Genomic DNA, 15,071 nt, shown 5'->3' on the forward strand with positions numbered 1-15,071 from the left:
TCTAAGAGTGATATTGCGGGAGGAGCGCTATCGCGCTTCTGGAACTTTTCGCGAGAGATGGGAGCACTCTAACGGTTAATGAGATACGAAAAGATTTCAAAGCACTGCAGGTAACAAGTGACTTTGTGCGCAGTTACCCGCACGGGTGCTGAGTTAAATACCCCAAGTACTCTTGAAAAAAACACTTGGCCAATATCTGAAAAGATAGATTGGTGGTGTAACGGGCTAGCCGCCTGACCGGTAATCGGGAGATCCGGGAAAAGTTTTGCTTATAGGTGATCGGAGTGGAGAGCTGCGTCAAACCAATCTCCGAATTGTTGACTTATAGTAATGACGTTAATTACCTTATTTTTAAATCAAGTTACATTGTCTATGTGCAGAAACGCCGACTTACAGAAAATATTGGGGGCGCCCAAACCGGGGATCTTGCCCTGGGAAATTTTATAAGTAGTGAGTTTTAAGGTTTTAAGCATTTTAGAAGAGTCATATCATCAACATTAGAACCGTGATAAACCAAATCTCGATACCTGGACACTCCGGGGAAAATCGACAAGCCCGACACATTTTTTCTTCACACCCATAACGAATTTTTGAGGGGCCTCGGGCCCCTTCAAAATCCATGGAGTCGGCGCAACTGTCTATGTGTAAAAATATAATTTCGTAATAATCATCATTGATAGGGACATGAACTGCATCCCTTGCTGGGTGCTTTAATGCGTTGATGTGACTCTTTTCTGCTACTACTGGTTTTCTCCTTCACGGAATTTTGTAGGCTTTAAAGGAGCTATATTCACACGAGTTTTCGAATGTAGTGAAACAGAAACCTTCACACAGCGAGGTCATTTGCGCTTAAGTGAAAGCCAAATCCAGAATACACACCAAGTTACTTTATGGCTTACACAGACTATCCTCTGACCCAATATAATTTAAATATGTGAATCACTCGGTATATGTTTGCTGCAATTGAATTTCTGGTGGAAAATTCTACTCCAAATTGTGCTACTTTATATTTAACTATTAATTAAAATTGTCGCTTACTATAACAGTACGCAAAACCATCAAATGTTAGTTTTTGTTACTAATTTTATCACCTTACTCCTCATTAAATATGTAACGGAAAAAATGTATTGAATAAGTCCTAAATCGTCTCATCGCTGTTCACGCAAAGCACTTTTATTTGTTAAATGCTCCTCGTGGTAAATAGTTACTAAATCATTCATATTTCCGTTCCACATTATCTTTCTTAAATTATATTTTCGTAATCGCGTGGACCGTAATGAGGTGGAACCCACTAACGATGTCGCACTTGATTAAAAAGTAAATATTTTAAATTGCATATTAACTTTGGCTCCTTAGCAATTCACTAAAAATTTCTCCTTTTTATGGCACAAAAACGGCGAATATATTATTGATTCTCCATTAGAAAATTCTTTTCATGCCAACCTCTTTATTCTCGCAAGAGCATTTTGAGACCCAAGTGCTTGAGTTGGAAAAACGTTTAGCCTTCTCGGTGAGACCAAACTTATTTCCGTTTTACACATCTGTTCTTTGTCTGATTTTCTATGCGCACTCCGTAAAAAGTCCTATAACATTCCTTCAGTTTAACTTGTATTTTGTACTGATATATTTCATCTTAAAGGAAGAGAATTGGCGTGAAAGTTTTCCATCACTTGAGCAGCTGGTCTTCAATTTTTCCATCCACGGTTTTTGTCGCTTTACATTCTGTCCATCACTTCGAATCCATTCCTTCTTCAACTTTATCCGTGTGCGAGACACTCCACCACTGTCAAGAAAGGGCACCTTGCTTCTTCTCCACCTTTTGTCACTTCTCATAATCGTCTTTCAATGCCTTAAAACGCGTTCCGTTCCTTCCTTTTTGTCGTGAGTTTACAAGAGGTAGGATATAAATCAAGCAGAAGCATGGGGATTTGTTCAGTGAGATTTGATCCCACTTGAGGGACGAGGTTATTATTTAAATAGATGAAAAATGCCATGACTGCCAATTTCTATGTACCAATGAACGTTCAATACTAATCACTTGATCTCGAAATTTTTATCAAGGATGAGCAATGTTGTTATCCCTCGTCATTGTATGAGTTCCCATTTTATTTAAGTTTCTTTGCTTTCTTTTGTTGCGAGTTTAAGTAAACTTTCACCTGCTGCAGCTCTCGTCAGTCAACCACTCCTAATGGAAATCACAATTTTAAAAGCTTATAAATTGTCGCTAAAAATCTACGAAAATTTTATTTTAATTAAATGCTCTACATCATAAGTAGTATTTTTAATATTGAAAGTCCTTAATTGACATATTTTATCATGAGTCTTTAATTTTTTTCTGAAATGTTTTTCTTTGCATGTTTTATATAAATTAATCACTTCGGATGATATCAATGACTTAGAACTAATAATTCAAGCTGCAATCATTCCATTTACGACCAGGCATGAAAAAAGTAATGCCATCAGCAGCAACCAGTAACTGCCATAGAGGGTTGTTTCAGGCTTAACCTTGTTAAGTTTAAATCTGCTAACCTAACCGGAAATAGGGAGATTCAGATTCGAATCCTCGTCAAGTCAAATAAATTTTTTGTTGCTAATTTTCACTTTTAATATTCATACCTCCCTTCACGGTTATTGATTTTTGAGAATTGTGATTTTTCCTATGATTATATTTGATTTGGCCGTGTTCCAATCCACCGTTAGATTTGCAGCTTCTGAAATGCAAGCCTCTCTTTGTACTGTTCTTCGATTTCAATGTATGAGATGTTAGGTAAATGGCAGTTGGGCAACCATTCTTGTGTTTTAAGTCATTTTTGTTCATAAATTGTTTCAGAATTCCAAAAAAAAAAGATTAGATAAACGACTTATTGTATTGTAGCATTCTAACCGCTTTTTCTCTGCTTATCACGATTATTCTACTTCTTTAAACTTGTCTATCGTAACATGTTTCTTATCACCGTGAACCAATCAATTATCCCAGGTTGTTCTTTTTCTTCCCCCAACTTCCCGAGTATTGCAAAAATATTAGGGAGGACAAAGTATAATGCATAGCTACGTTTGACTTTTTTTTCACTATACGTCGATTTTAAAGTGGATGATATTATTAAATTGTATCTGGGCCAATTTTCATGTTTTTTAAGCCATTGTTAGTCATAGTTTTTTTCAGAATTCCAAAACAAAGAATAGAAAAATGGCATTTTCTAATGTAGCGGGCAAATCGCTGTTTATGTGCTTATTCATCATAATTATTCTACCTCTTCTAACCTGTCCATCGTAACATGTTTCTAATCACCGTGAACCAGTCATCAATATTCTCAGATGGATCTTTTTCTCCCATCCCCCGAATACTGTAAGAATGTTTGAGGAGGGCAAAGAACATCCCTGAAGATGGGAATTACGTGAGGGTTTTGGCGAGCGTGGGGGGCGAGGTGGGGTGGAGGGGGGAGCAGTCACCTGGGAGGGGGGGTCGGCTTCCCTTTGTGCTATTCGGAGGGCAAACTGATGTGAGAGACGTGTTGCGGAGGCGGAGAAGGAGGGGAAGTGTGGAAGGGGGGTAAGTAGGCGAGGGAGGGGAAGGCAGGCTTTAAAACGAGAGGGAGGGAGGGGGAGGCGGTGTGACAGATGCCGCATCCGCATGGATGTATCGAAACAATCGATGTTTCTCTGCTTCATTTATTAATAGTATTGCAATGCTAAAACTGGATTTACATGTCAATTCAAGTTGTCAGCAATAATAGTTGACTATTAAGCTTGGTCTTACCAAGCGGGAGACAGGAGAGAGGATCTGCCCCTCCTAGAAGCAAAAATCGGGGTCGTCTTTAAGGCAAATCAGGACTGGATTGACACAAATGGTTTCAACAATTTTCCATTAAACCCAAAAAATGATATTAGTTTAAGACAAGTAACTTAATTAAAAATATGTTTTCAAGAAAATAATTTTTAAAACTAATAAAGTGCTTATTAAAGAGAGACATACATTAAGGGTGTATGCCGCGTGATTTATCGAAATTGCCTCGATGTTTGTGACCGACTGCTGGTCACTTCTTCAAGGGAAGCAAAAATAATTATAACAGAGATACAGGATTGAGAATTAGTAATGCATGGAACCCAGTCACTCACAGCATTTCTTCATCTTCCCCCTCCAGTCTTCACTCCTCACCCCCTCCGCCCACCTGGAATAAAAAGGCAGCAGAACCAAACTACAGCACCATTTTCTTTAATCACTATGAGCCACGAAAGCTTTAATCAAGAAATAATAAAGTGCTGTTATGATTTTCTTAAAATGTTGGTTTCAGTCACTTCTTCCATACTAAAATGTTCCAGTTGGAACGGCCATGGCTTGTCCCCCTCTCCCTGTTCAATTTTGGTCCAGAGAACGCACTTGCTGTTAGACTCGACTATACCCTTTTTCCGAACTGTTAGCGGCTGGGCTGTAGAGAGCTTGTAGCCAATCAGATGCGCTGCCCCTTCTACCTCATCGTTCCCCTCCATCCCCCTCTCTTTTCCCCAATATCCGGCCGAACAGCGTTGCCAGTCCGTGGAAATAACTTTACGCGAGGCTGAACGAGCGCGATCTCCGCAGATTAAGTTTGGCAACACTGTGAGCAGGTGAACGATGTTCACTGAACAAAAGTCGGAGAGAGTCTGCGGCCTCCTACACACTTTCACCTGCCCTTCGTCTGTGATTGGCTAGAAGAAAGTGTGGATCTATAGCGCGTTCAAGGTCACCCACCATCAGTTGGGAAAAGGGTATAGTGCGTGTGGACAGCGACTGCGATGGGAGAACGAATCGACTGAGGACTAGATTCGATCTATTAACATATTCGAAGCAGTTCAAATTTGAATGCAGTAAGAGTCAATTGTTCTGAATGTATCCCAATCGATAGTTGTTGATTTAACCACGCAGGCAAGGAATACAAATAAAATATTGTTTCTTATTTCAATTGATAATTTATAAGCTATGAGCCAAAAAAATTGATTTTATTTTCTCACAAAGGAGAAAAGATGACATTATTTCTCTTCTGCAAATCTACTTCTGTTTTTCTATGTCATCAAGAAGCTAAGGTACTATTGGGACAATTCTGTGCATTGAGATGTTTTCTCTCTTCTCTCTCTCTGTGATATCTTCATCGAATAATATAGCAGTATACTTTGTCGTGTCAACCAAGCTTCATATTGGTATACGGCAGCCCTCCTTTTCTCCCTATCCTTTACCTTTACCTCCCTGAAGTTCTTCTTAATTACCCATATTCTTCTATATATCGATGGCTAAATTCTAACAACTGGCATCTCAAAATGTGGCTGGTCTGAGTTAATATTGCTAATACTATTAATAAAAAATTTAATTCAAGCAGAAAACAATTCTTGCAAATGTATGCTTCCTTTTCAAATTTATGTATTTATGGTTGTTAAGTTCAATTGAAACTATTTGCAATTAAAAAAATAAATCGTTTTTTTGCTCTCCTGAAAAGTTTTTATTTTTGAGATACGTGTTGTTAGAACTTAGCCATCGATACGCAATTCTCCCTCGGTCTTTCTCCAGAGTTTTTCCCACAAGTTTTTCCTTCTATTAAGCTTTTCCCACGTAACTGCTGTCTAATTACAAGGCGAATACACTGTGTTCTTCATAGGCGTACAGTAATTCATAGTGTCATTTCTTCTTCCATTCCGCTCTTCGTTTGGCACTAAATTTGAATTCATTCAGAAATCTATAAAAATTGAACATTTTCGAAAAAACAAGCGATTCAAAATCCAGAATTTGTTACCATGTATTCGTAACGTAAATATTTCTATTATGGTAAACGACAGCCAGTCGAGGAGTTCCGTGAAGAAGGCCAAAATGTGTAGCTATTTGCGAGAGTGAGGTGGCTGTCTGGGGATAGATGAACGAAAAGGTAGCGGAAGATTACGAGATGAGGACGAAAAAGTGTCATGAGAATGAATGGAATGAGGAAGGACGGGGCAAAGAGTATAATGGAGATGAGATTCGTAATGTAAACGAGGTTTGGTGAATGGAATGGGAGTGTGAAATGCACATTTTACTTTAATTTAAGTCAGAGAACTTGATTTTTCGTATAATTTCATATTCGTATGTTATACCCAATTATACCCTAAATACCATATAGAATCGATTGTTTCCGTCTTAATAGAAGTTATTTTTATAATGAGACCTGGCGAAAATGATGCTTTAATTACATTCCAACGGTTCATTTTGTAATTCATCAGCTAAAGAGCCAGATTATAAGGTAAAAATATTTTTTCTGTTTATTTAATAAAATACGCTATGGCTCAATGAGTTATTTTAATTAATTCAAAGTTTCATTAAATAGATTGATTTGAGTTCGCTCAGGTGAGTTATTTACGAATAAGTCAATTTGTGCTCAACAGGTTGTTAATGTATACATACAGTAATAGTTTATTCAAGGTTTCTTAGAGAAAGCTATGGCACTTTTGAATTATTTGCCTGATTTTAGAGATATGGCGTCGATTATTTTTGAGTATTTTTTACGGATATTAATCCTGTGTTAAATAGTTATTTTATATAAATCAAAACATTACGCATGAGTAATTCAGATCCTTCTCATTTTAATTGAAAGTTAACAGGTTACAAAGCTTTCCATCAAATGATTTAATTCTAGCATTTCATGCATTATGACTGTATATGATTTGATTGATCGTATTTAGCATAGTGAACACGATTAATTTTAGGAAATAAAGAAATAAACTTCGTAAGGTTCACTATTATTACGAAACCCGGGTCGTGCCCATATTAAAATAATAGTAAACCTTACAAAGTTTATTTCTTTATTTCCAATATGGAAAGGTTTCACAAAGTAAAGCCTGAAGTTATCGGTTATATGATTAATTTTATGTTATTTTACGAATAACTTTAGGATTCACCTTCATGTGAAATTATAAAAATATTTTATTACTATCATTTTAATTACCTATATCAAGTTATTATCCCCTTTACTATTATATTATCTAATTACCACTGTATAAAACATCAAGATTAAACTTATTTACGATCACTTTAATGGACACCACTCACGTTTCATATCATAATTTCATACGTATTCAGGTTAAAGCAACCCAAAAATAAGTATTAAGATTCAACTTAGTCTAAATTATTATAATATCAATCAAGAACTTTCTTCAAATATGGTACAAAATTCGGGTCGGTGATTTTATTCTAAACAGAGTTAGGTACAGAAATAGTTAGAAGTACACACAACTTGGTTGCCAAGATACAAGTGAGTCTCGGTTCTGTGCTGACATCGAGTGGAAAATTAAATGCACTACTAAGTATCTAATTGATTTCGTTTGTTTCCTTTACCTAATCTCTGTACCTAACGCTTTTTAGAAAACAAAATCACTTGTACCCTTTGGCTTCTCACCCTTGTGTGTAATGATAACTACTAAGTGCATTATTTTTATCTTTCTTTATGTAAGGCAGTGATGGAAATAACTGGAGGAAATCGGGTTGGTGTGATGGCTTGAGTGTTAGCATCACACCTTGTGAGCCCGTGCTCGCTGGTGGCAGGAACAAGAACAGAGATAACAAAATAATTCCTTTAGTGTTGCGTGGAGGACACTTCAAGTACAGGTCTCCGTCCGTCGGATGGGACGTTAAGCCGTGGTCTTCGCGGCGTCTTCCGTTAAGAGCATGCTTATTTCATCGCCGGGTTTCTCTCCACCCTCGCCTCTACACTTTTCTTTTTCGCAAATGATCTCGGGTGTGTGTAGCCTCATCAAAATACCATATCATACTATCTTTTCAAGACAGGGTAGAGGAATAGCAACGTAAGTATGTAGGTATTCGCGCCTTTCGTCAAGAGCATGCCAATCCCGTCGCCGGGTTTCCCTCCACCTTTTCTACCCTTCGTTCCTACCCTTAATTGGCACAAATGATCTGCACTGTCGGTCACCTCTTCTAAATACTATACCATACCACACCAATAATACATTGCATTACCATATTTTTTCCCAGAATGAGTATCGGTATGCGGTGTTGAAATTCAAATACGGTGGTTTCCTAGTGGATGAGGAATTTTATGTGAGTGCCGACAGATGAAGAGGAGCCAAAATAGGGATAAGGGTTTTTGTCAGGGGAAGTGGTGATGAAAAGACGCGATATGTAAGGAGCAGTTTGGAACAGAGGGGGATTGTCATCCCTTAAGAAATTCCATTAGAGCTCCCTAGCCATGATATACGAGATCACTGCTCATTTATGGGTCGTCTGAAAAGAAGTGCTTGCATAAATTCCTCTCAATGGACGTGAAAACATTACCAGACGCGAGTAATGAAAGTGGGAAATTGAAATCATGGTGCTATACTGCGTAGAGTTAGCATGTTATGAAATGGGACGAAGTTGGACTTCGGTCATTATATTCATCCACCAAAATTGTGGGATGCATAAAGTTTGAAATAGCTAGCAGTCAAAGAAGGCGCTAAACCTATTCTTTTTTTTGATTATTTTTTAAAACTTCCTCTTATGACAGATTATGCATTTCTGTGAACTACATTGTAGAACTCAAAAACTATTACACTTATCTTCCCAGTTTCATTCACAGATGTGATATTAATGAAACTTTTCCGCACGCTTGCATGATTAAGGGTATGTAATTCTGGATCAAAACATAAATATTTAACTCTTTCAGTTTTTCATGAAGAGGAACTTAACTCAGCATGTTGCTAAAAACATAATTTTATCATTCAATCGCAATTTTTTTCGTGCATTTGCTTTTACTTCTTTTAGAGGTAAATACTGCCACCATTATTTAATTTTTTGCGGCTCTGCAAGTAATTAATTGTATTCCATGGATTAACTTTCATTAAAGATGGATAGTGTATTCTATATAGGGTACAATGGAATATATTATTACTTTCTCGTTTTGAAAGGGCTTGGATATGATATTTGTGAAATATATTGTATGAAATGAAAGATTTTTTTAATTAAAAAATCTATTTTAGACGGGTATTATACTGCTTTTAACATTTATTAGATACCATCAATTTTTCTAACGTAGTACACGAATGGGTACAATTTTCCAAAATTTCCCATCCTTATAATTATGTTGGGTATAAATGATATAATAATATTATATTATTGGCAATAGGTAGAGTGGTTTTTGTCTTTAAATATTTGACGCGATTTAATGTTGGCGATAAGGTTCAATCAGTGGGAAAAATAATTTAGCCCATACTATCCTGTGGTGTAGGCAACCCAACTTTCGCCATCGCCTCAGCTAGAGAATGGGTTGCGGTGTCTACCCATGGTTAGGCGGCATCGCCGTACCCCCGTTTCTTGCAACGCATCGATGCAAAGCCGCTTCGCTCTAGGTGACTCCGTAATTATCAATCTCTGCCTTCTCTTCGTCGCTTTAAGCGACTGGCTACCCTACACGAGAGGATCTTTGCTGGCCATCAAAGTTCAAACCGTACCTCTCTCCATTTACCTTACCTAGAGATTTTCCACAAATTTTGAGCAGCTCCGGATCACTTTCATAGATCATTTTACGCTAGTTAAACGCTTTTTAACGATGTTAAAATTGTGTAATTTCGCGTCTTGAAATGTCGTCAATTCTAATATTTAGTGAGGCCCTCATTTCTACTGGTTCTTGAATAGGAGTCCTCTAAATTTTTACCATAATGATGTTAAATTCAACTCCATGTTGTAGTAGTTTTTTTTGTAAATTGCATAAATTTACTTATTTATTTGTTTTGTGCATGTGAATGTAGTGAATTAAGAATAATATCTTTCCACTTTAAATTGAGAAGCATTCGACGATTTTATGTCCACTAATTGTGTCTTCGCTTTTTATGGATAAGTTATTTTATTTCATATTTCTTTCAATACTGAAAAGGTGATGGAAAGGAAGGAAAAAGCTGAAGGTATTATATTCATTATTAATTTGAAAAAAATACATGGTATTGAAAATTTTGGGCATGGAATGAGTGGCGTAGCCAGGAGTTTCGTTCAGGGGGGGGGTCCAAAACCAGGGGTGAAATGTTTTGAAAAACGGTACCCATTAAATGGTTTTTAACATATTTGAACACTTTTCATAATCGAAAAAACTTCATTTTTTTAAAAGAAATATTTAGTAAATTCATGATTTCTCAATATTTGGTTTCCTTTCATGAAGGAAAATAATTGTGTTCATATTTCGGGGGTGGAAGAGGTCGGGACCCCCACGGAACTCTCCTCTGGATACGCCACTGATCCATTAGAATACTGATATGAGTAAACTAGCGTTTTGGTGTATTCCGTCCTACATTTTGATCAAGGAAGCCCATTCATCAAGAAAGCGGATCTAGCACCTGTCCCTGTGGAAGGAACGATATTACGCAAAACTTCTCTGGTCCTAAATTCTAGTGAATATCTGTGGCCGCCTATTCAGCTAATCTCTTGTCGTCAGTGAGTAGAGATCGATGTCTTGTATTGTTTTCCATGATGCGTGGCAGTCGCGGACCTGCGATCCTACTATCCCCTGAATAAAGAATTAACGCTGCGACTAATGGAGGTGTACGAGGTAAAGGGGATTCCAGAACGATCGTTGCGTACGAGCAAGAGTGCGAGGTTAATATGAATTATTACTCGGCAGAATATCGATTAAATGGGATTGAGTTAACCGCGGTGCAGATTAACTGAGATTTCCCCCGTGAAAGATTCTTCCCGAAGTCGTTTTCGGGCAAAGCCAGAGAGCAGGCAATCGATTTGCGCTCTCAAATCCCATGGCTTTGCTTGGCGCGTGAATGCTCTTGTAGCGAAAGCTTTAATCACAATGTATAATCATACGCTATAACCCTTAATTAGAAAATAAAATGGCGTGTTGCGGGTGAGACTTTAAGTGCTTGTCCGCGCAACTAGTTTTAGTTGGTTCACTCAATAGTGGAGAAATTTTTGCCGTGGATTTTTCAAACTCATGTTATGCATCGCTGATTCCACCACGTTGCAGGAATATGCATGGTATACACGAAGCGTATAAACCTCTTAAAATCTCTATGCAAATCTTCCACGTTTTGAATAATCGGAGCATGGTTGATCTACCGTTACTTATTATATATTAAACAAGCGCTACGATTTCCCATTTCCATTTAATTGTAGGAATAAAGTTTTATATTAAACATATATTCTGGAAATGTAGCAGAAGGCGAGTCTGACGGAAGTAAAATATTAAAAGGGCATTAAACAGAGAGATGAGTGCTAGGATACAAACTTATTGAAATTTGAGTTGCGAATATAAACAGGATTTCAGTTTAAATCAAAACGCTGTAGAGTTTCTTTGATGGTAAGTGGCCTATTGAAATGTTGAATAGCAAGGAGTATGTCTTCGAATTAGATTTGAAAATCACTTATTTTAATTTTTATGCTTATGATGCAATGCTAAGCTGTTTCCTCTATACCCTTTGCAGAATGTCAGGGGATATACAGAAATGGTAATCAGTAAGGTAGTGGAAATGGTAGGTTATGATGCTACATAGATCAGTAAAAGTGGTATGTAGAAGTTTGTAAATTTGAATTGAAAAAATATGTTGAGCAGCCATGTAGTGTTTTGGCAAAGTGATGACTGGTATTCACTGTTGAGCGTTAAGTATTTAATGACAGTAGGTACGAATGTAGAAACCTAAAAGTCTCTTACATATAGGAAAAAAAATTACTTACTTTGAGATGGCAATCACCGTACATTATTTCAATGGTGAATTGTCTGCATTAACTGCATTTATGTGCCAAAAATGCGCTAGCATAATTGTCGAAGATGATCTTTTTTTTACATTTTTTCCCAATTACATGCACTGAGGCCTTACCTTCGCATTTAGGTGAAGGGCAGGTGAAAACATTGAAGGGATAAGACGTGTGTCTATATATATCTGGTGGATATCCCTCCTATCCCCGTAAGCTGTGACCCCCACCTTCGCTCCGCCTTCTCGTTCCGCCAAATGGCTTTCTTGAAACAATTCCCCCGCCCTCTACCTCTAATCTGCTCTGCGGCGAAATATTCCTTATTACCTATTCCCTCCTCCCACGCACCTTTGTGCACAGCTCTATTTCTGGCGTTATAAGCCTCACTCCAGAATTCTCATCCTTATCCTCTTCATACCTTATCTTCTCCTATATATTCTCTCTCATCCTTCCTTTCTTTTTACCCGTATCCTCTGCCTTGAGTGTTCCTTGTTTCCTGTATATTTTGTCGTTCCGGAGGTAGAGTCGCAAAAGACAATGCAACGTTATCACACCCTTCGAAGGTGGATAATCGCCCTGAAGACTAGGTTTAACTAGTTGTAATCCTGGGACAGACAAGGTACGCAAACAGGCATACATTCTGAGTAAGCTTCACGAAAACAACAGAAAACAGGTCTACTCCTCGTTGTGAATTTTATTTTCCTGAGTTTATAGACTAATATCTTAAAGCGCTTATTTTGCCTTAAAAAGTATCTTTTATCAATTCTCGCTCATTAAAGTTTATTAATAGTATTGAATAATTTTAAAAGTTAAAATAAATTTCAGCGTGACCACGGAAACAAAATTTCAGCTGTTTTTCTAGACGCTGGATGGCTGTATGTACGGTCCTGTGGCGACGAAAAGAATGACCACTGTAAGTGACTTTTTGTAATATTTATGCGAATTTTTTTATGTAACTACTCTTCATTAACTGAAATACTGGTTAGCGCACTCTAGTTAATCTACCGATTTGATCGATAGATTTTTCTTCCTCATAGGAAAATCTACTAAAATTGGTAGCATATTAATTACGTAAGCTTGGTTTCGCTGATGGTAGGACCTGCCCGCCTTGTGACGGTGCAGGATTCCTCGTCCCCTCCCTTCCTTCCCCGTCCTTCCCCTGGAGGCGTCGTCGGGCTCTCATCGCGGCGGCGCCTCCTTTCCTTGTTCCTTCCCGTCCTTCCCCTTCTGGTGGCAGAGGAAAAAAGCTGATCGCTTATAGTCCCTGCTCCAGGAGTGTATCCCGCGAACCCGACCCAAGGGTTTCGTTCCTACTGGTTAGCGCACTCTGAAAAAAAACTTTTGAATGCCTCATGTGAACCTAGAGATAAATTAAGTGTAACTCAGTGTAAATTATTCTAAAATCAGGTAAGCCGCCTGATATATTACCATTGACACTAGAGTGACAGAATGTTTCAACGGATCAAGTACATTTAATCTTATTGCTCTGGATGCTAGTCGCAAAGCCTCACATTGGTATTCGCCTCGCATGTTAAATGAATATAACATTTTTGTATTTCCATGCAAGTTTTCTGCAATAAAATGCCTTTAATTTGCAGATCATCGAAAGGTAGATAAGATGCAATGGCTATGAAATATATGTAGTTTATTTTTATGGCATGAATGGATTAAGACAATAAATTTACCTATTTTTAAAAAGATAGCCTAAAAATCATTTCACCTTTGCCAAACAATTAAATATTTTATCTTTCCTTTCATTATTTTATTAGCTCTATTGTTAAAATAAATTTCAGCGTGCATTTCAAATTTACAAGGGCATAACCGCCATTCATGAAGACCCTAGAAAGGTGCCCCTTTACCTCCTTTCAGTTAGTACTCACCTCTGTTTCAAGCAAAGCTCCCCTTACGGCGGCGAACACTGGCGTGATCTAATTGAATAGTTTTCTCCCCCGTGGGCACCCAACAATGCCGCGGCAATCGGATTATGTAAAATAGGTTACTCATTTGGGAAACTTCGGAAGTCAGGGTGAAGGATAGTTGGTGAACCATTAATCGCTCATCGAAATCTAACCTGCCCTAAGGGAGTTCAGCCATATTATCCCTCCAATGAACATCCCTCAAAATTGGTTCGAAAGGCGAGAGAGACAAGAGGAAGGTTTTAGTATTGATTCATTGGGGCATACGCGTACGAGGGCTTAACCGCCATTCATGAAGACCAAGGTCTTCCAGCTGATTGCAATGCTTTTTTGACTCCTGTCATGAGAAGACTTGCCAATAATTATCAATCTCACTCGAAGCGATAAGTGAATATCCTCTATAAAGACTATAGTAAGAACCCAATCGCCATATTTTATTAAAAATTGTGGTTGGATTCAAATATGTATCATCAATATCACTCATTTCTTTCGTGATGTAGAAATGATAAATTATTTATAAAAGAAAGTTAAGCGTGAATTTTGATGTTGTGATTTTTTTAAGAAAAAGTCACTTCAACTCGAAATACCGAGTGAAAATTTATACCACTGGAAGGGAAAAAGAATGCTTTGTAGTTAATTCTTAGCCCAAACGCTCTATACACTTCCAATATTTGTGTTTTTCGATTCAAATTTAATCATTCACCTTCCATTATAAAAATAGGTATTAACTACACTAATCGCTAGGCGTGAACTTGAATTCACAATTCTGTTTCGTTGGCATAATGGAGAAATATATTAGGTGCTGCGTTCATCATGTATTTACCTTCATCAAGAGATATCAGTAAACCACTGGTTTACTGATATCTCCTGATGAAGGCAAATACATACAAAAGTTAGGACATATTTAAGTCTTCACTACCCGTAGAATGTCAGCAGGTACCTTTCGTTAGTAGTATATAGAACGGAAAGGGTAGCCCGGATGTTTTAGCGAGTTAACATGCTCGTCGATTTTGTCACCTCGTGAGGGATCTGTTTGCTTTCCATCGCGTGAAAGTATTTCGGGGAAAAGAGCAGATTTTTTTCCGCCAACCGGATGTAAGCCTGCTTTGCCGCCTTGGAGGTTTGGGCGAGGCACTTCGATGGATAGAAATGCTTCAAATGAGAGTGAAGGTGGCAGACGGATGGAGATGGATGGGTATGGGCTGGGGGTTGAAGGAACAACCACACGCCATCCACCGCCTTTCCACCCTTGTCGAGACATCCCTTTTAAAGAGAGAGTGGAGTCGGGGTGATGGAGGCAAATGCGTGTTTTTTTCTGCGTTGAAGGAGACTGCTATAGCATTACTTCCAGAACGATATCTCGCTACTACGAAGGAAACCCTCTCGTAGTTGTGAGATATTGTTCGAAACAACCTCCGAGTCGCCATAAAAAACAAAATAGTACAAAGGAAAAAATGTGTTAACAATCAAAGGTA

Source organism: Ischnura elegans, chromosome 5, assembly GCF_921293095.1.
Source record: "Ischnura elegans chromosome 5, ioIscEleg1.1, whole genome shotgun sequence".
NCBI lineage: Eukaryota > Metazoa > Arthropoda > Insecta > Odonata > Coenagrionidae > Ischnura > Ischnura elegans.